Source organism: Nerophis lumbriciformis, linkage group LG10 (assembly GCF_033978685.3).
Source record: "Nerophis lumbriciformis linkage group LG10, RoL_Nlum_v2.1, whole genome shotgun sequence".
In the NCBI taxonomy this organism is placed as follows: Eukaryota; Metazoa; Chordata; class Actinopteri; order Syngnathiformes; family Syngnathidae; genus Nerophis; species Nerophis lumbriciformis.
Genome location: NC_084557.2, coordinates 38,986,111 through 39,012,970, shown reverse-complemented (window position 1 = coordinate 39,012,970; position 26,860 = coordinate 38,986,111).

Genomic DNA, 26,860 nt, shown 5'->3' with positions numbered 1-26,860 from the left:
TCGAAACATATTCTTTCTTAAGGCTTGCAAACACAAAAAGTATTTTTTTACTCAATATGACAGTAATGTTCATAAAATCCTGAGATAATGCGAAAAAAGCCATAAAAATGTATTCAATCATAATTTCTATAATAAACATGCAAAATGTGTAAAAATGCCTGTATTATTGAATCCATGTGAGTTTTAATAGAATCAGTTGTTTTAGTGAAGTTTACAAAAAACAAAAATTAGGTTTTACTCTTTATGAAAGTAAACTGTCACACTCAATATGATAGTTTTTTAATCATAACTCCTAAACCACTCATGCAAAATGGCTAATAATGTTTGAAATGATGGATCCTTGGCAGTTTACCTCGAAACGTATTCTTTCTTAAGGCTTGCAAACACAAAAAGTATTTTTTTACTCAATATGACAGTAATGTTCTTAAAATCCTGAGATAATGCGAAAAAAGCCATAAAAATGTATTCAATCATAATTTCTAAAATAAACATGCAAAATGTGTAAAAATGCCTGTATTATTGAATCCATGTGAGTTTTAATAGAATCAGTTGTTTTAGTGAAGTTTGCAAAAACAAAAATTAGGTTTTACTCTTTATGAAAGTAAACTGTCACACTCAATATGACAGTTTTTAATCATAACTCCTAAACTACTCATGCAGAATGGCTAATAATGTTTGAAATAATGGATTCTTGGGAGTTTTCCTCGAAACATATGCTTTCTTAAGGCTTGCAAACACAAAAAGTATTTTTTTTACTCAATATGACAGTAATGTTCTTAAAATCCTGAGATAATGCGAAAAAAGCAATAAAAATGTATTCCAACATAATTCCTAAACCAACAATGCAAAATGTCTAAAAATACCAGTAATATTAAATCCATGTGAGTTTAACTAGAATCAGTTGTTTTAGTAAGGTTTGCAAAAGCAAAAATTAGGTTTTACTCTTTATGAAAGTAAACTGTCACACTCAATATGACAATTTTTTAATCACAACTCCTAAACCACTCATGCAAAATGGCTAATAATTTTTGAAATAATGGATCCTTGGGAGTTTTCTTTGAAACATGTGCTTTCTTAAGGCTTGCAAACACAAAAAGTATTTTTTGTACTCAATATGACAGTAATGTTCTTAAAATTCTGAGATAATGCGAAAAAAGCAATAAAAATGTATTCCAACATAATTCCTAAACCAACAATGCAAAATGTCTAAAAATACCAGTAATATTAAATCCATGTGAGTTTCACTAGAATCAGTTGTTTTAGTAAGGTTTGCAAAAGCAAAAATTAGGTTTTACTCTTTATGAAAGTAAACTGTCACACTCAATATGACAATTTTTTAATCATAACTCCTAAACCACTCATGCAAAATGGCTAATAATTTTTGAAATAATGGATCCTTGGGAGTTTACCTCGAAACATATGCTTTCTTAAGTCTTGCAAACACAAAAAGTATTTTTTTACTCAATATGACAGTAATGTTCTTAAAATCCTGAGATATTGCGAAAAAAGCCATAAAAATGTATTTAATCATAAATTCTAAACTAAACATGCAAAATGTGTAAAAATGTCTGTATTATTGAATCCATGTGAGTTTTACTAGAATCAGTTGTTTTAGTGAAGTTTGCAAAAACAAAAATTAGGTTTTACTCTTTATGAAAGTAAACTGTCACACTCAATATGACAGTTTTTTAATCATAACTCCTAAACTACTCATGCAAAATGGCTAATAATGTTTGAAATAATGGATCCTTGGGAGTTTTCCTTGAAACATATGCTTTCTTAAGGCTTGCAAACACAAAAAGTATTTTTTGTACTCAATATGACAGTAATGTTCTTAAAATTCTGAGATAATGCGAAAAAAGCAATAAAAATGTATTCCAACATAATTCCTAAACCAACAATGCAAAATGTCTAAAAATACCAGTAATATTAAATCCATGTGAGTTTCACTAGAATCAGTTGTTTTAGTAAGGTTTGCAAAAGCAAAAATTAGGTTTTACTCTTTATGAAAGTAAACTGTCACACTCAATATGACAATGTTTTAATCATAACTCCTAAACTACTCATGCAAAATGGCTAATAATGTTTGAAATAATGGATCCTTGGGAGTTTTCCTCGAAACAGATGTTTTCTTAAGGCTTGCAAACACAAAAAGTATTTTTGTACTCAATATTACAGTAATGTTCTTAAATTCTTGAGACAATGCGAAAAAAGAAAAACAAATGTATTCAATCATAATTTCTAAACTAAACATGCAAAATGTGTAAAAATGCCTGTATTATTGAATCCATGTGAGTTTTACTAGAATCAGTTGTTTTAGTGAAGTTTGCAAAAACAAAAATTAGGTTTTACTCTTTATGAAAGTAAACTGTCACACTCAATATGACAGTTTTTTAATCATAACTCCTAAACTACTCGTGCAAAATGGCTAATAATGTTTGAAATAATGGATCCTTGGGAGTTTTCCTTGAAACATATGCTTTCTTAATGCTTGCAAACACAAAAAGTATTTTTTGTACTCAATATGACAGTAATGTTCTTAAAAATCTGAGATAATGCGAAAAAAGCAATAAAAATGTATTCCAACATAATTCCTAAACCAACAATGCAAAATGTCTAAAAATACCAGTAATATTAAATCCATGTGAGTTTCACTAGAATCAGTTGTTTTAGTAAGGTTTGCAAAAGCAAAAATTAGGTTTTAATCTTTATGAAAGTAAACTGTCACACCATATGACAATTTTTTAATCATAACTCCTAAACCACTCATGCAAAATGGTTAATATTGTTTGAAATAATGGATCCTTGGGAGTTTACCTCGAAACATTTGCTTTCTTAAGGCTTGCAAACACAAAAAGTATTTTTTTTACTCAATATGACAGTAATGTTCTAAAATCCTGAGATAATGCGAAAAAAGCCATAAAAATGTATTCAATCATAATTTCTAAAATAAACATGCAAAATGTGTAAAAATGCCTGCATTATTGAATCCATGTGAGTTTTAATAGAATCAGTTGTTTTAGTGAAGTTTGCAAAAAACAAAAATTAGGTTTTACTCTTTATGAAAGTAAACTGTCACACTCAATATGACAGTTTTTTAATCATAACTCCTAAACTACTCATGCAAAATGGCTAATAATGTTTGAAATAATGGATCCTTGGGAGTTTTCCTTGAAACATATGTTTTCTTAAGGCTTGCAAACACAAAAAGTATTTTTTGTACTCAATATGACAGTAATGTTCTTAAAATTCTGAGATAATGCGAAAAAAGCAATAAAAATGTATTCCAACATAATTCCTAAACAAACAATGCAAAATGTCTAAAAATGCCAGTAATATTAAATCCATGTGAGTTTCACTAGAATCAGTTGTTTTAGTAAGGTTTGCAAAAGCAAAAATTAGGTTTTACTCTTTATGAAAGTAAACTGTCACACTCAATATGACAATTTTTTAATCATAACTCCTAAACCACTCATGCAAAAGGGCTAATGTTTGAAATAATGGATCCTTGGGAGTTTTCCTCGAAAAATATGCTTTTTTAAGGCTTGCAAACACAAAAAGTATTTTTTGTACTCAATATGACAGTAATGTTCTTAAAATTCTGAGATAATGCGAAAAAACAATAAAAATGTATTCCAACATAATTCCTAAACCAACAATGCAAAATGTCTAAAAATGCCAGTAATATTAAATCCATGTGAGTTTCACTAGAATCAGTTGTTTTAGTAAGGTTTGCAAAAGCAAAAATTAGGTTTTACTCTTTATGAAAGTAAACTGTCACACTCAATATGACAATTTTTTAATCATAACTCCTAAACCACTCATGCAAAATGGCTAATAATGTTTGAAATAATGGCTCCTTGGGAGTTTACCTCGAAACATATTCTTTCTTAAGGCTTGCAAACACAAAAAGTATTTTTTTTACTCAATATGACAGTAAGGTTCTTAAAATCCTGAGATAATGCGAAAAAAGCCATAAAAATGTATTCAATCATAATTTCTAAAATAAACATGCAAAATGTGTAAAAATGCCTGTATTATTGAATCCATGTGAGTTTTACTAGAATCAGTTGTTTTAGTGAAGTTTGTAAAAACAAAAATTAGGTTTTACTCTTTATGAAAGTAAACTGTCACACTCAATATGATAGTTTTTTAATCATAACTCCTAAACTATTCATGCAAAATGGCTAATAATGTTTGAAATAATGGATTCTTGGGAGTTTTCCTCGAAACATATGCTTTCTTAAGGCTTGCAAACACAAAAAGTATTTTTTTTACTCAATATGACAGTAATGTTCTTAAAATCCTGAGATAATGCGAAAAAAAGCCATAAAAATGTATTCAATCATAATTTCTAAACTAAACATGCAAAATGTGTAAAAATGCCTGTATTATTGAATCCGTGTGAGTTTTACTAGAATCAGTTGTTTTAGTGAAGTTTGCAAAAACAAAAATTAGGTTTTACTCTTTATGAAAGTAAACTGTCACACTCAATATGATAGTTTTTTAATCATAACTCCTAAACTACTCATGCAAAAGGGCTAATAATGTTTGAAATAATGGATTCTTGGGAGTTTTCCTCGAAACATATGCTTTCTTAAGGCTTGCAAACACAAAAAGTATTTTTTTTACTCAATATGACAGTAATGTTCTTAAAATCCTGAGATAATGCGAAAAAAGCCATAAAAATGTATTCAATCATAATTTCTAAACTAAACATGCAAAATGTGTAAAAATGCCTGTATTATTGAATCCATGTGAGTTTTAATAGAATCAGTTGTTTTAGTGAAGTTTACAAAAACAAAAATTAGGTTTTACTCTTTATGAAAATAAACTGTCACACTCAATATGACAGTTTTTTAATCATAACTCCTAAACTACTCATGCAAAATGGCTAATAATGTTTGAAATAATGGATCCTTGGGAGTTTTCTTTGAAACATATGCTTTCTTAAGTCTTGCAAACACAAAAAGTATTTTTTGTACTCAATATGACAGTAATGTTCTTAAAATTCTGAGATAATGCGAAAAAAGCAATAAAAATGTATTCCAACATAATTCCTAAACCAACAATGCAAAATGTCTAAAAATACCAGTAATATTAAATCCATGTGAGTTTCACTAGAATCAGTTGTTTTAGTAAGGTTTGCAAAAGCAAAAATTAGGTTTTACTCTTTATGAAAGTAAACTGTCACACTCAATATGACAATTTTTTAATCATAACTCCTAAACCACTCATGCAAAATGGCTAATAATTTTTGAAATAATGGATCCTTGGGAGTTTACCTCGAAACATATGCTTTCTTAAGTCTTGCAAACACAAAAAGTATTTTTTTACTCAAAATGACAGTAATGTTCTTAAAATCCTGAGATATTGCGAAAAAAGCCATAAAAATGTATTTAAGCATAATTTCTAAACTAAACATGCAAAATGTGTAAAAATGTCTTTATTATTGAATCCATGTGAGTTTTACTAGAATCAGTTGTTTTAGTGAAGTTTGCAAAAACAAAAATTAGGTTTTACTCTTTATGAAAGTAAACTGTCACACTCAATATGACAATGTTTTAATCATAACTCCTAAACTACTCATGCAAAATGGCTAATAATGTTTGAAATAATGGATCCTTGGGAGTTTTTCCTTGAAACATATGCTTTTTTAAGGCTTGCAAACACAAAAAGTATTTTTTGTACTCAATATGACAGTAATGTTCTTAAAATTCTGAGATATTGCGAAAAAAGCAATAAAAATGTATTCCAACATAATTCCTTAACCAACAATGCAAAATGTCTAAAAATGCCAGTATTATTAAATCCATGTGAGTTTCACTAGAATCAGTTGTTTTAGTAAGGTTTGCAAAAGCAAAAATTAGGTTTTACTCTTTATGAAAGTAAACTGTCACCTCAATATGACAATTTTTTAATCATAACTCCTAAACCACTCATGCAAAAGGGCTAATGTTTGAAATAATGGATTCTTGGGAGTTTTCCTCGAAACATATGCTTTCTCTAGGCTTGCCAACACAAAAAGTATTTTTTGTACTCAATATGACAGTAATGTTCTTAAAATTCTGAGATAATGCGAAAAAACAATAAAAATGTATTCCAACATAATTCCTAAACCAACAATGCAAAATGTCTAAAAATGCCAGTAATATTAAATCCATGTGAGTTTCACTAGAATCAGTTGTTTTAGTAAGGTTTGCAAAAGCAAAAATTAGGTTTTACTCTTTATGAAAGTAAACTGTCACACTCAATATGACAATTTTTTAATCATAACTCCTAAACCACTCATGCAAAATGGCTAATAATGTTTGAAATAATGGATCCTTGGGAGTTTACCTCGAAACATATTCTTTCTTAAGGCTTGCAAACACAAAAAGTATTTTTTTACTCAATATGACAGTAAGGTTCTTAAAATCCTGAGATAATGCGAAAAAAGCCATAAAAATGTATTCAATCATAATTTCTAAAATAAACATGCAAAATGTGTAAAAATGCCTGTATTATTGAATCCATGTGAGTTTTACTAGAATCAGTTGTTTTAGTGAAGTTTGCAAAAACAAAAATTAGGTTTTACTCTTTATGAAAGTAAACTGTCACACTCAATAAGATAGTTTTTTAATCATAACTCCTAAACTATTCATGCAAAATGGCTAATAATGTTTGAAATAATGGATTCTTGGGAGTTTTCCTCGAAACATATGCTTTCTTAAGGCTTGCAAACACAAAAAGTATTTATTTTACTCAATATGACAGTAAGGTTCTTAAAATCCTGAGATAATGCGAAAAAAGCCATAAAAATGTATTCAATCATAATTTCTAAAATAAACATGCAAAATGTGTAAAAATGCCTGTATTATTGAATCCATGTGAGTTTTACTAGAATCAGTTGTTTTAGTGAAGTTTGCAAAAACAAAAATTAGGTTTTACTCTTTATGAAAGTAAACTGTCACACTCAATAAGATAGTTTTTTAATCATAACTCCTAAACTATTCATGCAAAATGGCTAATAATGTTTGAAATAATGGATTCTTGGGAGTTTTCCTCGAAACATATGCTTTCTTAAGGCTTGCAAACACAAAAAGTATTTTTTTTACTCAGTATGACAGTAATGTTCTTAAAATCCTGAGATATTGCGAAAAAAGCAATAAAAATGTATTCCAACATAATTCCTTAACCAACAATGCAAAATGTCTAAAAATGCCAGTATTATTAAATCCATGTGAGTTTCACTAGAATCAGTTGTTTTAGTAAGGTTTGCAAAAGCAAAAATTAGGTTTTACTCTTTATGAAAGTAAACTGTCACACTCAATATGACAATCTTTTAATCATAACTCCTAAACCACTCATGCAAAAGGGCTAATGTTTGAAATAATGGATTCTTGGGAGTTTTCCTCGAAACATATGCTTTCTCTAGGCTTGCCAACACAAAAAGTATTTTTTGTACTCAATATGACAGTAATGTTCTTAAAATTCTGAGATAATGCGAAAAAACAATAAAAATGTATTCCAACATAATTCCTAAACCAACAATGCAAAATGTCTAAAAATGCCAGTAATATTAAATCCATGTGAGTTTCACTAGAATCAGTTGTTTTAGTAAGGTTTGCAAAAGCAAAAATTAGGTTTTACTCTTTATGAAAGTAAACTGTCACACTCAATATGACAATTTTTTAATCATAACTCCTAAACCACTCATGCAAAATGGCTAATAATGTTTGAAATAATGGATCCTTGGGAGTTTACCTCGAAACATATTCTTTCTTAAGGCTTGCAAACACAAAAAGTTTTTTTTTACTCAATATGACAGTAAGGTTCTTAAAATCCTGAGATAATGCGAAAAAAGCCATAAAAATGTATTCAATCATAATTTCTAAAATAAACATGCAAAATGTGTAAAAATGCCTGTATTATTGAATCCATGTGAGTTTTACTAGAATCAGTTGTTTTAGTGAAGTTTGCAAAAACAAAAATTAGGTTTTACTCTTTATGAAAGTAAACTGTCACACTCAATAAGATAGTTTTTTAATCATAACTCCTAAACTATTCATGCAAAATGGCTAATAATGTTTGAAATAATGGATTCTTGGGAGTTTTCCTCGAAACATATGCTTTCTTAAGGCTTGCAAACACAAAAAGTATTTTTTTTACTCAGTATGACAGTAATGTTCTTAAAATCCTGAGATAATGCGAAAAAAGCCATAAAAATGTATTCAATCATAATTTCTAAACTAAACATGCAAATTGTGTAAAAATGCCTGTATTATTGAATCCGTGTGAGTTTTACTAGAATCAGTTGTTTTAGTGAAGTTTGCAAAAACAAAATTTAGGTTTTACTCTTTATGAAAGTAAACTGTCACACTCAATATGACAGTTTTTTAATCATAACTCCTAAACTACTCATGCAAAAGGGCTAATAATGTTTGAAATAATGGATTCTTGGGAGTTTTCCTCGAAACATATGCTTTCTTAAGGCTTGCAAACACAAAGAGTATTTTTTTTACTCAATATGACAGTAATGTTCTTAAAATCCTGAGATAATGCGAAAAAAGCCATAAAAATGTATTCAATCATAATTTCTAAACTAAACATGCAAAATGTGTAAAAATGCCTGTATTATTGAATCCATGTGAGTTTTACTAGAATCAGTTGTTTCAGTGAAGTTTACAAAAACAAAAATTAGGTTTTACTCTTTATGAAAATAAACTGTCACACTCAATATGACAGTAATTTAATCATAACTCCTAAACTACTCATGCAAAATGGCTAATAATGTTTGAAATAATGGATCCTTGGGAGTTTTCTTTGAAACATATGCTTTCTTAAGGCTTGCAAACACAAAAAGTATTTTTTGTACTCAATATGACAGTAATGTTCTTAAAATTCTGAGATAATGCGAAAAAAGCAATAAAAATGTATTCCAACATAATTCCTAAACCAACAATGCAAAATGTCTAAAAATACCAGTAATATTAAATCCATGTGAGTTTCACTAGAATCAGTTGTTTTAGTAAGGTTTGCAAAAGCAAAAATTAGGTTTTACTCTTTATGAAAGTAAACTGTCACACTCAATATGACAATTTTTTAATCATAACTCCTAAACCACTCATGCAAAATGGCTAATAATTTTTGAAATAATGGATCCTTGGGAGTTTACCCCGAAACATATGCTTTCTTAAGTCTTGCAAACACAAAAAGTATTTTTTTACTCAAAATGACAGTAATGTTCTTAAAATCCTGAGATATTGCGAAAAAAGCCATAAAAATGTATTTAATCATAATTTCTAAACTAAACATGCAAAATGTGTAAAAATGTCTGTATTATTGAATCCATGTGAGTTTTACTAGAATCAGTTGTTTTAGTGAAGTTTGCAAAAACAAAAATTAGGTTTTACTCTTTATGAAAGTAAACTGTCACACTCAATATGACAATGTTTTAATCATAACTCCTAAACTACTCATGCAAAATGGCTAATAATGTTTGAAATAATGGATCCTTGGGAGTTTACCTCGAAACATTTTCTTTCTTAAGGCTTCAAACACAAAAAGTATTTTTTTACTCAATATGACAGTAATGTTCTTAAAATCCTGAGATAATGCGAAAAAAGCCATAAAAATGTATTCAATCATAATTTCTAAAAGAAACATGCAAAATGTGTAAAAATGCCTGCATTATTGAATCCATGTGAGTTTTAATAGAATCAGTTGTTTTAGTGAAGTTTGCAAAAACAAAAATTAGGTTTTACTCTTTATGAAAGTAAACTGTCACACTCAATATGACAGTTTTTTAATCATAACTCCTAAACTACTCATGCAAAATGGCTAATAATGTTTAAAATAATGGATCCTTGGGAGTTTTCCTTGAAACATATGCTTTCTTAAGGCTTGCAAACACAAAAAGTATTTTTTGTACTCAATATGACAGTAATGTTCTTAAAATTCTGAGATATTGCGAAAAAAGCAATAAAAATGTATTCCAACATAATTCCTTAACCAACAATGCAAAATGTCTAAAAATGCCAGTATTATTAAATCCATGTGAGTTTCACTAGAATCAGTTGTTTTAGGAAGGTTTGCAAAAGCAAAAATTAGGTTTTAATCTTTATGAAAGTAAACTGTCACACCAATATGACAATTTTTTAATCATAACTCCTAAACCACTCATGCAAAATGGCTAATATTGTTTGAAATAATGGATCCTTGGGAGTTTACCTCGAAACATTTTCTTTCTTAAGGCTTGCAAACACAAAAAGTATTTTTTTACTCAATATGACAGTAATGTTCTTAAAATCCTGAGATAATGCTAAAAAAGCCATAAAAATGTATTCAATCATAATTTCTAAAATAAACATGCAAAATGTGTAAAAATGCCTGCATTATTGAATCCATGTGAGTTTTAATAGAATCAGTTGTTTTAGTGAAGTTTGCAAAAACAAAAATTAGGTTATACTCTTTATGAAAGTAAACTGTCACACTCAATATGACAGTTTTTTAATTATAACTCCTAAACTACTCATGCAAAATGGCTAATAATGTTTAAAATAATGGATCCTTGGGAGTTTTCCTTGAAACATATGCTTTCTTAAGGCTTGCAAACACAAAAAGTATTTTTTGTACTCAATATGACGGTAATGTTCTTAAAATTCTGAGATAATGCGAAAAAAGCAATAAAAATGTATTCCAACATAATTCCTAAACAAACAATGCAAAATGTCTAAAAATGCCAGTAATATTAAATCCATGTGAGTTTCACTAGAATCAGTTGTTTTAGTAAGGTTTGCAAAAGCAAAAATTAGGTTTTACTCTTTATGAAAGTAAACTGTCACACTCAATATGACAATTTTTTAATCATAACTCCTAAACCACTCATTCAAAAGGGCTAATGTTTGAAATAATGGATTCTTGGGAGTTTTCCTCGAAACATATGCTTTCTTAAGGCTTGCAAACACAAAAAGTATTTTTTGTACTCAATATGACAGTAATGTTCTTAAAATTCTGAGATAATGCGAAAAAACAATAAAAATGTATTCCAACATAATTCCTAAACCAACAATGCAAAATGTCTAAAAATGCCAGTAATATTAAATCCATGTGAGTTTCACTAGAATCAGTTGTTTTAGTAAGGTTTGCAAAAGCAAAAATTAGGTTTTACTCTTTATGAAAGTAAACTGTCACACTCAATATGACAATTTTTTAATCATAACTCCTAAACCACTCATGCAAAATGGCTAATAATGTTTGAAATAATGGATCCTTGGGAGTTTACCTCGAAACATATTCTTTCTTAAGGCTTGCAAACACAAAAAGTATTTTTTTACTCAATATGACAGTAAGGTTCTTAAAATCCTGAGATAATGCGAAAAAAGCCATAAAAATGTATTCAATCATAATTTCTAAAATAAACATGCAAAATGTGTAAAAATGCCTGTATTATTGAATCCATGTGAGTTTTACTAGAATCAGTTGTTTTAGTGAAGTTTGCAAAAACAAAAATTAGGTTTTACTCTTTATGAAAGTAAACTGTCACACTCAATAAGATAGTTTTTTAATCATAACTCCTAAACTATTCATGCAAAATGGCTAATAATGTTTGAAATAATGGATTCTTGGGAGTTTTCCTCGAAACATATGCTTTCTTAAGGCTTGCAAACACAAAAAGTATTTTTTTTACTCAGTATGACAGTAATGTTCTTAAAATCCTGAGATAATGCGAAAAAAGCCATAAAAATGTATTCAATCATAATTTCTAAACTAAACATGCAAAATGTGTAAAAATGCCTGTATTATTGAATCCGTGTGAGTTTTACTAGAATCAGTTGTTTTAGTGAAGTTTGCAAAAACAAAATTTAGGTTTTACTCTTTATGAAAGTAAACTGTCACACTCAATATGACAGTTTTTTAATCATAACTCCTAAACTACTCATGCAAAATGGCTAATATTGTTTGAAATAATGGATCCTTGGGAGTTTTCTTTGAAACATATGTTTTTTAAGGCTTGCAAACACAAAAAGTATTTTTTGTACTCAATATGACAGTAATGTTCTTAAAATTCTGAGATAATGCGAAAAAAGCAATAAAAATGTATTCCAACATAATTCCTAAACCAACAATGCAAAATGTCTAAAAATACCAGTAATATTAAATCCATGTGAGTTTCACTAGAATCAGTTGTTTTAGTAAGGTTTGCAAAAGCAAAAATTAGGTTTTACTCTTTATGAAAGTAAACTGTCACACTCAATATGACAATTTTTTAATCATAACTCCTAAACCACTCATGTAAAATGGCTAATAATTTTTGAAATAATGGATCCTTGGGAGTTTACCTCGAAACATATGCTTTCTTAAGTCTTGCAAACACAAAAAGTATTTTTTTACTCAAAATGACAGTAATGTTCTTAAAATCCTGAGATATTGCGAAAAAAGCCATAAAAATGTATTTAATCATAATTTCTAAACTAAACATGCAAAATGTGTAAAAATGTCTGTATTATTGAATCCATGTGAGTTTTACTAGAATCAGTTGTTTTAGTGAAGTTTGCAAAAACAAAAATTAGGTTTTACTCTTTATGAAAGTAAACTGTCACACTCAATATGACAATGTTTTAATCATAACTCCTAAACTACTCATGCAAAATGGCTAATAATGTTTGAAATAATGGATCCTTGGGAGTTTTCCTCGAAACATATGTTTTCTTAAGGCTTGCAACACAAAAAGTATTTTTGTACTCAATATTACAGTAATGTTCTTAAATTCTTGAGATAATGCGAAAAAAGAAAAACAAATGTATTCAATCATAATTTCTAAACTAAACATGCAAAATGTGTAAAAATGCCTGTATTATTGAATCCATGTGAGTTTTACTAGAATCAGTTGTTTTAGTGAAATTTGCAAAAACAAAAATTGGGTTTTACTCTTTATGAAAGTAAACTGTCACACTCAATATGACAATGTTTTAATCATAACTCCTAAACTACTCATGCAAAATGGCTAATAATGTTTGAAATAATGGATCCTTGGGAGTTTTTCCTTGAAACATATGCTTTTTTAAGGCTTGCAAACACAAAAAGTATTTTTTGTACTCAATATGACAGTAATGTTCTTAAAATTCTGAGATATTGCGAAAAAAGCAATAAAAATGTATTCCAACATAATTCCTTAACCAACAATGCAAAATGTCTAAAAATGCCAGTATTATTAAATCCATGTGAGTTTCACTAGAATCAGTTGTTTTAGTAAGGTTTGCAAAAGCAAAAATTAGGTTTTAATCTTTATGAAAGTAAACTGTCACACCAATATGACAATTTTTTAATCATAACTCCTAAACCACTCATGCAAAATGGCTAATATTGTTTGAAATAATGGATCCTTGGGAGTTTACCTCGAAACATTTTCTTTCTTAAGGCTTGCAAACACAAAAAGTATTTTTTTACTCAATATGACAGTAATGTTCTTAAAATCCTGAGATAATGCGAAAAAAGCCATAAAAATGTATTCAATCATAATTTCTAAATTAAACATGCAAAATGTGTAAAAATGCCTGCATTATTGAATCCATGTGATTTTTAATAGAATCAGTTGTTTTAGTGAAGTTTGCAAAAACAAAAATTAGGTTTTACTCTTTATGAAAGTAAACTGTCACACTCAATATGACAGTTTTTTAATCATAACTCCTAAACTACTCATGCAAAATGGCTAATAATGTTTGAAATAATGGATCCTTGGGAGTTTTCCTTGAAACATATGCTTTCTTAAGGCTTGCAAACACAAAAAGTATTTTTTGTACTCAATATGACAGTAATGTTCTTAAAATTCTGAGATAATGCGAAAAAAGCAATAAAAATGTATTCCAACATAATTCCTAAACAAACAATGCAAAATGTCTAAAAATGCCAGTAATATTAAATCCATGTGAGTTTCACTAGAATCAGTTGTTTTAGTAAGGTTTGCAAAAGCAAAAATTAGGTTTTACTCTTTATGAAAGTAAACTGTCACACTCAATATGACAATTTTTTAATCATAACTCCTAAACCACTCATGCAAAAGGGCTAATGTTTGAAATAATGGATTCTTGGGAGTTTTCCTCGAAACATATGCTTTCTTAAGGCTTGCAAACACAAAAAGTATTTTTTGTACTCAATATGACAGTAATGTTCTTAAAATTCTGAGATAATGCGAAAAAACAATAAAAATGTATTCCAACATAATTCCTAAACCAACAATGCAAAATGTCTAAAAATGCCAGTAATATTAAATCCATGTGAGTTTCACTAGAATCAGTTGTTTTAGTAAGGTTTGCAAAAGCAAAAATTAGGTTTTACTCTTTATGAAAGTAAACTGTCACACTCAATATGACAATTTTTTAATCATAACTCCTAAACCACTCATGCAAAATGGCTAATAATGTTTGAAATAATGGATCCTTGGGAGTTTACCTCGAAACATATTCTTTCTTAAGGCTTGCAAACACAAAAAGTATTTTTTTACTCAATATGACAGTAAGGTTCTTAAAATCCTGAGATAATGCGAAAAAAGCCATAAAAATGTATTCAATCATAATTTCTAAAATAAACATGCAAAATGTGTAAAAATGCCTGTATTATTGAATCCATGTGAGTTTTACTAGAATCAGTTGTTTTAGTGAAGTTTGCAAAAACAAAAATTAGGTTTTACTCTTTTTGAAAGTAAACTGTCACACTCAATATGATAGTTTTTTAATCATAACTCCTAAACTTTTCATACAAAATGGCTAATAATGTTTGAAATAATGGATTCTTGGGAGTTTTCCTCGAAACATATGCTTTCTTAAGGCTTGCAAACACAAAAAGTATTTATTTTACTCAATATGACAGTAAGGTTCTTAAAATCCTGAGATAATGCGAAAAAAGCCATAAAAATGTATTCAATCATAATTTCTAAACTAAACATGCAAAATGTGTAAAAATGCCTGTATTATTGAATCCATGTGAGTTTAACTAGAATCAGTTGTTTTAGTAAGGTTTGCAAAAACAAAAATTAGGTTTTACTCTTTATGAAAGTAAACTGTCACACTCAATATGACATTTATTTAATCATAACTCATAAACTACACATGCAAAATGTCTAATGATGCCTCAAATAATGCATTCTACGGAGTTTTACTCGAAACATATGCTTTTTCAAATCTTGCAAACAAAAAGTAGCTTTTTACTCAATATGACAGTAATATTCCTAAAATACTGAGATAATGCGAAAAAAGCAATGAAAATATATTCAATCATATTTCCTAAATCAAACATGCAAAATGTGTCAAAATGCCTGTAATATAATAATGCCTGGAGATGTATCTTTGTGAGTTTTACTAGAAAACATATAATTTGTAAGGTTTTTTAAAGACACAAGTTAGTTTTTTTTACTCAATATATTAGTATAACTGTCATACTAAATGTATCCATTTTCTTCCGCTTATCCGAGGTCGGGTTGCGGGGGCAGCAGCCTAAGCAGAGAAGCCCAGACTTCCCTCTCCCCAGCCACTTCGTCCAGCTCTTCTCGGGGGATCTCGAAGCGTTCCCAGGCCAGCCGGCTGACATAGTCTTCCCAATGTGTCCTGGGGCTTCCCCGTGGCCTCCTGCCGGTCGGACTTGCCTTAACGAAAAAAGCAATTAAAATGTATTCAAACACAACTCCTAAACCAAACATGTGAAATGTCTAAAATGCCTGCAATATGGAATCTATGTGAGTTTTACTGGAATCAGTTGTTTTTGTAAGGTTTGCAAATACAAAAATTAGGTTTAACACTTAATGACAGTATAACTGCCACACTCAATTTGACAGTTATTAAAACATAACTCCTAAACTACACATGAACATTTTCTAATAATGCATGAAGAAATTTATCTTTTGTGAGTTTTACTAGTAACATTTTCTTTTGTAAGCATTGCAAAGACACAAGTTAGTTTGTTTTACTCACTATGACTTACTGTCACACTCAATATGACAGTTATTTAAACATAAATCCTAAACCGCACATGCAAAATGGCTAATAATGCCTGTAGAAATGTATCTTTGAGTTTTACTTCGAAAAATATTTTGTAAGGTTTGTAAAGACACAAGTTAGTTCTTTTTTTTAACTCAGTATGACAGTATTACTGTAATACTAAATACGAAAGTTATATAAACACAACTCTAAAACCAAACATGTATTATGTCTAAAAATGCCTGTGATATTGTATTTGTGAGTTTTACTAGAATCAATTGTTTTTGTAAGGTTTGCAAATACAAAATTTAGGTTTTACTCACTATGACAGTTATTTAAACATAAATCCTAAACAACAAATGCAAATAGCTAATAATGCTTGGAGAACTGTATCTTTGTTATAGAAAGCCTGCTGACCAACAGCATCTCTGTCTGGACTGGAGCCTGCAGTGCCTCAGACTGGAAGTCTCTCCAGAGAGTGGTGAGGACGGCGGAAAAGATCTTCAGGGATCCTCTTCCTCCTATCCAGGAGATCGCAAAAAGCGCTGCCTGACCAGGGCTCAGAAAATTTGCAAAGACTCCTCCCACCCCCACCAAGGACTGTTTTCACTTCTGGACTCTAGAAAGAGGTTCCGCAGCCTCCGAAGCAGAACATCCAGCTTCTTCCCTCAGGCCGTAAGACTCTTGAACGCATTATAATTATCCCCTCAACTCCCCTCAAAATGGATTAACTCGCTGGAATAAAAAAAAAAAACAATATAACATACACCCATAAACGTGGCGCATGTGGAAAAAGTGCAATATATTTATCTGCACAGTAATCTTTTTATCTATTTATATATATTTAAGTATATTTATTTATTTTATATGTATATTTATATATTATTTATATTTATTTATTTATATATGCACCTTATTGCTTTTTTTATCCTGCACTACCATGAGCTTATGTAACGAAATTGTGTTATCTATGCTGTAAAGTTCAAATTTGAATGACAATTAAAAAAAAGTCTAAGTCTTTACCAGAATAATGATCTTTTGTAAGGTTTGCAAAGACGCAAGTTAGTTGTTTTTTTTACTCAATATGACAGTATAACTGTCATACTAAATATGACAGTTGTAAAAACATAACTCCAAAACCAAACAAGCAATCCGTCTAAAAATGCATGTAATATTCAATCTATGTGAGTTTTACCAGAATCAGGTATTTTGGTAAGGTTTACAATTACAAAAATTAGGTTTTACTCATGACAGTATACCTGCCACATTCAATTTGACATTTATTTAAACATAACTCCTAAACCACACATGCACAATGGCTAATAATACCTGGGGAAATGTCTCTTTGTGAGTTTTACTAGAAAAAATATATTGTGTAAGGTTTGTAAAGACACAAGTTAGTTTTTTTTACTCAATATAACAGTATAGCTGTCATACTATATATAAATAAATAAATAAATAAAAGGGTTGTACTTGTATAGCGCTTTTCTACCTTCAAGGTACTCAAAGCGCTTTGACACTACTTCCACATTTACCCATTCACACACTGATGGAGGGAGCTGCCATGCAAGGCGCTAACCAGCACCCATCAGGAGCAAGGGTGAAGTGTCTTGTTCAGGACACAACGGACATGACGAGGTTGGTACTAGGTGGGGATTGAACCAGGGACCCTCGGGTCGCGCACGGCCATTCTTCCACTGCGCCAAACATTACTCCAAAACCAAGCATGTATTATGTCTAAAAATGCCTGTAATATTGTATCTGTGTGAGTTTTACTAGAATCAGTTGTTTTTGTAAGGTTTTCAAATACCAAAATTAGGTTTTATTTACTTTGACAGTTATTTAAACATAACTCCTAAACAACAAATGCAAAATAGCTAATAATGCTTGGAGAGATGTATCGTTGTTATAGCGAGCCTGCTTGACCAACAGCATAGCATCTCTGTCTGGACTGGAGCCTGCAGTGCCTCAGACTGGAAGTATCTCCAGAGAGTGGTGAGGACGGCGGAAAAGATCATCAGGACTCCTCTTCCTCCTATCCAGGAGATCGCAAAAAGTGCTGCCTGACCAGGGCTCAGAAAATTTGCAAAGACTCCTCCCACCCCCACCAAGGACAGTTTTCACTGCTGGACTCTAGAAAGAGGTTCCGCAGCCTCCGAAGCTTCTGTAGCAGCTTCTTCCCTCAGGCCGTAAGACTCTTGAACGCATCATAATTAAATTATATCCTCAACTCCCCTCAAAATGAATTAACTCGCTGGAATGAAAGAAACAATATAACATACACCCATAAACGTGGGCGCATGTGGAAAAAGTGCAATATATTTATCTGCACAGTAATCTATTTATCTATTTATATATATTTATATATATTTATTTATTATATATATATATATATATATATGCATATATATATATATATATATATATATATATATATATATATGCATATATATATATATATATATATATATATATATATATATATATATATATATATATATATATATATAGTATTTATATATTATTTATATATATTTATGTATCGAAATATGCACCTTATTGCTTTTTTATCCTGCACTACGACATTTCGTTCTTATCTGTGCTGTAAAGTTCAAATTTGAATGACAATAAAAAGAAAGTCTAAGTCTAAGTCTAAGTCTTTTTTTTTGTGAGTTTTACTGGAAAAACATAGTTTGTAATGTTTGTAAAGACACAAGTTAGTTTTACTCAAGATGACAGTATAACTGTCATAATACATATGAAAGTTATATAAACATAATTCCAAAACCAAACATGCATTACCTGTAAAATTGTATCCATGTGAGTTTTACTAGAATCATTTTTTGTTGTCGTTACTAAATCCATCCATTTTCTTCCGCTTAACCGAGGTCGGGTTGCGGGGGCAGCAGCCTAAACAGAGAAGCCCAGACTTCCCTCTCCCCAGCCACTTCTTCCAGCTCTTCTTGGGGGATCCTGAGGCGTTCCCAGGCCAGCCGGGAGACATAATCTTCCCAATGTGTCCTGGGTCTTCCCCGTGGCCTCCTGCCGGTCGGACTTGCCCTAAACACCTCCTTCGGGAGGCGTTTGGGTGGCATCCTGAGCAGATGCCCGAACCACCTCATCTGGCTCCTCTCAATGTGGAGGAGCAGCGCTTTACTCTGAGTTCCTCCCGGATGACAGAGCTTCTTATCCTATCTCTAAGGGAGAGACCCGCCACCCGGCGGAGGAAACTCAATTTGGCCGCTTGTCTTTTCGGTCATAACCATGACCATGGGTGCAGGATGGGAATGTAGATCGACCGGTAAATTTATAGCTTTTAATTCTGGCTCAGCTCCTTCTTCACCACAATGGATCGATATAGCGTCCTCATTACTGAAGACGCCGCACCGATCCGCCTGTGGATCTCATGATCCACTCTTCCCTCACTCGTGAACAAGACTCCTAGGTATTTGAACTCCTCCACTTGGGGCCATCTAGTATGTGCCATCGCCTCCTCAACCTGGAAATGGCACCCCACCCTTTACCGGGCGAGAACCATGGACTCGGACTTGGAGGTGCTGATTCTCATCCCAGTCGCTTCATACTCGGCCATCCAATGAGAGCTGGAGATCCTGGCCAGTTGAAGCCATCAGAACCACATCAACTGCAAAAAGCAGAGACCTAATCCTGCAACCACCAAACCGGATCCCCTCAACGCCATGACTGCAATGCTGTCCATAAAAGTTAACAACAGAATCGGTGACAAACGGCAGCCTAAGCGGACCAAGGCTGCCCTACACTGATCATACAGGGAGCGACCCGCCACAATCAGACAGTCCGATACCCCATACTCTTGTCTTTGAGCCGGGGGGACAACAAGAATTGCCACCCCAGCCTCTCATTGCTTGCAACGCCATAGTGGAAGAGAGTCCAGCCCCTCTCGAGAGAACAGGTTCCTGTGCGTCGAAGTGAGTCCAACTATATCTAGCCGGAACTTTTCCACCTCGCACACCACCTCAGGCTCCTTCCCTCCCAGCGAGGTGACATTTCACGTCAGAAGAGCTAGCTTATGTAGCCGATGATCGGACCGCCAAGTGCCCTGCCTTCGGCTGCCGCTCAGCTCACACTGCACCCGACCTCTATAACCCAGCCCATGAGTGGTGAGCCCATTGGAGGAGGGAACCACGTTGCTTCATTGAGCTGAGCCAGCCAACAGGCGCTCGCCATCGTGCCCCACCTCTGGGCCTGGCTCCACAGGGGAGCCACGGTGACCCGCGTCCGGGCGAGGAAAAATCTAGGACCTCGATTTGTACTTTTCATAAAGGTCTTTGAGCTGCTCTTTGTCTGATCCCTCACCTAGGACCTATTTGTCTTGGGAGAGCCTACAAGGGGGCATAGAAGCCCACAGACAGCATAGCTCCTAGGATCAGTGGGACACGCAACACCATGGGTGGAAGTTTCTGGCCATTAGCATGGCAAGCTAGAACCACAGTGAAGGATGACTTCTCATTCCCTGTGGTGCGAATATTCACCGTACGTGCTCCCGTTGTATCCACAGTGCGGTTCACAGGAATATCAAAAGTCAGTGGAACCTCGTCCATGTTGATAATGTTCTCTGGCCGGATCTTTTTTTCAGCTATCTTGTTTTTACAATATGCACGGAAAGTAGCCAGCTTTTCTTGAAAGTCTTTAGGCAGTTGCTGTGAAATAGTAGTCCGTGTGCGGATGGAGAGATTGCGTCTTTTCATGAACCGGAAACCTGTCGCTTAGTAGGAGCCATTTTGTGGTCTTTACAGATGTAAACACACAAAGGAAATGAAACGTAATATCCGCGCGCTTCCTCTTCTTCTACGCGGGCGGGTGGTTGCTTACAGTAGAAGAAGAAGCGCTTCCTGTTCTATGGGGGCGGGTGCTTACCTTGGCGGTTGCTTGCGTAGAAGAAGAAGCACTTCCTCTTCTACGGGGAAAAAAGATGGCGGCTGTTTACCGTAGTTGCGAGACCGAAACTTTATGAAAATTAATCTTAATATTAATCCATATATAAAGCGCACCGGGTTATAAGCCGCACTGTCAGCTTTTGAGTAAATTTGTGGTTTTTAGGTGCGGCTAATAGTGCGGAAAATACAGTATGTGAGTTTTACCAGAATCAGGAATTTTGGTAAGGTTTATAAATACAAAAATTAGGTTTTACTCATAATGACAGTATAACTGCCACCCTCAATATGACGGTTATGTTAACATAACTCCTAAACCACACATGCAAAATGGCTAATAATGCCTGGAGAAATGTATCTTTGTGAGTTTTACAGGAAAAAAAATATTTTGTAAGGTTTGATAAGACACAAAATAGTTTTTTTTATTCAATATGTTTATATAACTGTCATAATAAATGTAAAAGTTATATAAACATAACTCCAATACCAAACATGCAATCCGTCTAAAAATGCCTGTAATATTGAATCTATGTGAGTTTTACTAGAATCAGGTATTTTGTTAAGGTTTACAAATAAAAAAATTAGGTTTTACTCATTATGACAGTATACTGTCACATTCAATCTGACTGTTATTTAAACACAAATTCTAAACCACAGATGCAAAATGGCTAATAATAACTGGATAAATGTATTTTTGTGAGTTTTACTGGAAGAACAATATTTTGTAAGGTTTGTATAGACACAAGTTAGTTTTTTTTACTCAATATGATGGAAACATGCTTTATGTCTAAAAAATCCTGTAATATTTTATCCATGTGAGTTTTATCAGAATCAGTTATTTTGGTAATTTTACAAATACAAAAAATAGGTTTTACTCATAATGACAGTATATCTGCCACACTCAATATGACAGTTATTTAAACATAACTCTAAACCAAACATAGTTAATGGCTAATAATGCTTGGAGAAATTTATATTTGTGAGTTTTACTGGAAAAACATTTTTTTTAAGGTTTATAAAGACACAAGTTAGTTTTTTTTACTCAATATGACAGTATAACTGTAATACTAAATGTAAAAAATATATAAACATGACTCCAAAACCAAACATGCATTATGTTTAAAAATGCCTGTCAATTTGTATCCATGCGAGTTTTACTAAAATCAATTGTTGTAGTAAGGTTTGCAACTACAAATTATTGGTTTTACTCACCATGATAGTATACTGTCACATTCAATTTGACAGTTATTTAAACATAACTACAAAACCACACATGCAAAATGGCTATAATGCCTGGAGAAATGTATCTTTGTGAGATTACTGGAAAAACATATTTTGTAAGGTTTGTAAAGAAACATGTTAGTTTTTTTTACTTAATATGACAGTATAACTGTCATTCTAAATATGAAAGTTAAATAAACATAACTCCAAAACCAAACTTGCAATAAGTCTAAAAAATGCCTGTAATATTGAATCTATGTGAGTTTTACCAGAATCAAGTATTTTGGTAAGGTTTACAAATACAAAAATTGGGTTTTACTCATAATGACAGTATAACTGCCATATTCAAAATAACAGTTTCTTAAACATAACTCCTAAACCAAACATGCTAAATGGCTAATAATGCCTGGAGAAATGTATCTTTGTGAGTTTCACTAGAAAACAATACTTTGTAAGGTTTGTAAAGACAAAAGTAGTTTTTTTTTAACAATATGATGGTATAACTGTCAAACCAAATATAAAAGTAATATAAACATAATTCCAAAACCAAACTCCTAAACCAAACTTGCAATCCGTCTTAAACTGCCTGTAATATTGAATCTATCTGAGTTTTACCAGAATCAGGTATTTTGGTAAGGTTTACAAATACAAACTTGGGTTTTACTCATAATGACAGTATAACTGCATTATTTGATATGACAGTTATTTAAACATAACTCCTAAACCAAACATGATAAATGGCTAATAATGCCTGGAAAAATGTATATAAACAAAACTCCAAAACCAAACATGCATTATGTCTAAAAATGCCTTTAGTATTGTATCTATGTGAGTTTTACCAGAATCAGGTATTTTGGTAAGGTTTATAAATACAAAATTTAGGTTTTACTCATAATGACAGTATAACTGCCATATTCAAAATAACAGTTATTTAAACATAACTCCTCAACCAAACATGCTAAATGGCTATTAATGCCTGGAGAAATGTATCTTTGTGATTTTTACTAGAAAAAAATATTTTGTAAGGTTTGTAAAGACTAAAGTTAGTTTTTTTTTACTCAATATGATGGTATAACTGTCATACTAAATATGAAAGTTCTATAAACATAATTCCAAAACCAAACTCCTAAACCAAACTTGCAATCTGTCTTAAACTGCCTGTAATATTGAATCTATGTGAGTTTGACCAAAATCAGGTATTTTGGTAAGGTTTACAAATACAAAACTTGGGTTTTACTCATAATGACAGTATAACTGCAACATTTGATATGACAGTTATTTAAACATAACTCCTAATCCAAACATGATAAATGGCTAATAATGCCTGGAGAAATGTATCATGGTGAGTTTTACTGGAAACAAATAATTTGTAAGGTGTATAAAGACACAAGTTAGTTTTTTTATTTAATATGATGGTATAACTGTCATACTTAATATGAAAGTTATATAGACATAACTCCAAAACCAAACATGCATTATGTCTAAAAATGCCTGTAATATTGTATCAATGTGAGTTTTACCAGAATCAGGTATTTTGGTTAAGGTTGACACATACAAAAATTAGGTTTTACTCATAATGACAGTATAACTGCCACATTGACTGCCACCAAACATGCATTGTGTCTAAAAATGCTTATAATTTTGTATCTATGTGAGTTTTACTAGAATCAGTTGTTTTTGTAAGGTTTACAAATACAAAATATTAGTTTTACTCATAATGACACTATACTGTCACAATTAATCCGACAAAATGGCTAATAATGCCTGGAGAAATGTATCTTTGTGATTTTTACTAGAAAAAAATATTTTGTAAGGTTTGTAAAGACTAAAGTTAGTTTTTTTTTTTACTCAATATGATGGTATAACTGTCATACTAACTATGAAAGTTGTATAAACATAACTCCAAAACCAAACATGCATTATGTCTAAAAATGCCTGCAATATTGTATCTATGTGATTTTTACCAGAATCAGGTATTTTTGGTAAGGTTTACACATACAAAAATTTGGTTTTACTCACTATGACAGTATACTTTCACATTCAATCTGACAGTTAATTAAACATACTGTAACTCCTAAACCACAAATACAAAATGGCTAATAATGCCTGGAGAAATGTATCTTTGTGAGTTTTCCTGGAAAAAAAAAATGTATAAGGTTTGTAAAGACACAAGTTAGTTTTTTTACTTAATATGACAGTAAAACTGTCATACTAAATATGAAAGTTAAATAAACATAACTCCAAAACCAAACTTGCAATACGTCTAAAAATGCCTGGAATATTGAATCTATGTGAGTTTTACCAGAATCAGTTATTTTGGTAAGGTTTAAAAATACCAAAATTGGGTTTTACTCATAATGACAGTATAACTGCCATATTCAAAATAACAGTTATTTAAACATAACTCCTAAACATGCTAAATAGTTAATAATGCCTGGAGAAATGTATCTTTGTGAGTTTTACTAGAAAAACATATTTTGTAAGGTTTGTAAAGACAAAAGTTATTTTTTTTTTACTCAATATGATGGTATAACTGTCAAACTAAATATAAAAGTAATATAAACATCATTCCAAAACCAAACTCCTAAACCAAACTTGCAATCCGTCTTAAACTGCCTGTAATATTGAATCTATATGAGTTTTACCAGAATCAGGTATTTTGGTAAGGTTTACAAATACAAAACTTGGGTTTTACTCATAATGACAGTATAACTGCATTATTTGATATGCCAGTTATTTAAACATAACTCCTAAACCAAACATGATAAATAGCTAATAATGCCTGGAAAAATGTATATAAACATAACTCCAAAACCAAACATGCATTATGTCTAAAAATGCCTGTAATATTGTATCTACCGTATTTTCCGCACCATAAGCCGCCCTGGGTTATAAGCCGCGCCTTCAATGAACGGCATATTTCAAAACTTTGTCCACCTATAAGCCGCCCCGTGTTATAAGCCGCATCTAACTGCGCTAAAGGAATGTCAAAAAAACAGTCAGATAGGTCAGTCAAACTTTAATAATATATTAAAAACCAGCGTGATGGAGTCGTATATCAACATGGACGGAGCTGCGTGAAAAAAGCCACCCGGCCTCTTCGCGTAAACTTCCCTTAACCACTCGCTCATCTTTTCTTCATCCATCCATCCCTTCGAGTTAGCTTTTATGATGACGCCGGCTGGAAAGGTCTCTTTTGGCAAGGTCTTCCTTTTGAATATCACCATGGGTGGAAGTTTCTGGCCATTAGCATGGCAAGCTAGAACCACAGTGAAGGATGACTTCTCATTCCCTGTGGTGCGAATATTCACCGTACGTGCTCCCGTTGTATCCACAGTGCGGTTCACAGGAATATCAAAAGTCAGTGGAACCTCGTCCATGTTGATAATGTTCTCTGGCCGGATCTTTTTTTCAGCTATCTTGTTTTTACAATATGCACGGAAAGTAGCCAGCTTTTCTTGAAAGTCTTTAGGCAGTTGCTGTGAAATAGTAGTCCGTGTGCGGATGGAGAGATTGCGTCTTTTCATGAACCGGAAACCTGTCGCTTAGTAGGAGCCATTTTGTGGTCTTTACAGATGTAAACACACAAAAGAAATGAAACGTAATATCCGCGCCCTTCGTCTTCTTCTACGCGGGCGGGTGGTTGCTTACAGTAGAAGAAGAAGCGCTTCCTGTTCTATGGGGGCGGGTGCTTACCTTGGCGGTTGCTTGCGTAGAAGAAGAAGCACTTCCTCTTCTACGGGGAAAAAAGATGGCGGCTGTTTGCGAGACCGAAACTTTATGAAAATGAATCTTAATATGAATCCATATATAAAGCGCACCGGGTTATAAGCCGCACTGTCAGCTTTTGAGTAAATTTGTGGTTTTTAGGTGCGGCTAATAGTGCGGAAAATACGGTATGTGAGTTTTACCAGAATCAGGAATTTTGGTAAGGTTTATAAATACAAAAATTAGGTTTTACTCATAATGACAGTATAACTGCCACCCTCAATATGACGGTTATGTTAACATAACTCCTAAACCACACTTGCAAAATGGCTAATAATGCCTGGAGAAATGTATCTTTGTGAGTTTTACAGGAAAAAAAATATTTTGTAAGGTTTGATAAGACACAAAATAGTTTTTTTTATTCAATATGTTTATATAACTGTCGTAATAAATGTAAAAGTTAAATAAACATAACTCCAATACCAAACATGCAATCCGTCTAAAAATGCCTGTAATATTGAATTTATGTGAGTTTTACTAGAATCAGGTATTTTGTTAAGGTTTACAAATAAAACAATTAGGTTTTACTCACTATGACAGTATACTGTCACATTCAATCTGACTGTTATTTAAACACAAATTCTAAACCACAGATGCAAAATGGCTAATAATAACTGGATAAATGTATTTTTGTGAGTTTTACTGGAAGAACAATATTTTGTAAGGTTTGTATAGACACAAGTTAGTTTTTTTTACTCAATATGATGGAAACATGTTTTATGTCTAAAAAATCCTTTAATATTTTATCCATGTGAGTTTTATCAGAATCAGTTATTTTGGTAATTTTACAAATACAAAAAATAGGTTTTACTCATAATGACAGTATATCTGCCACACTCAATATGACAGTTATTTAAACATAACTCTAAACCAAACATAGTTAATGGCTAATAATGCTTGGAGAAATGTATATTTGTGAGTTTTACTGGAAAAACATTTTTTTTAAGGTTTATAAAGACACAAGTTAGTTTTTTTTACTCAATATGACAGTATAACTGTAATACT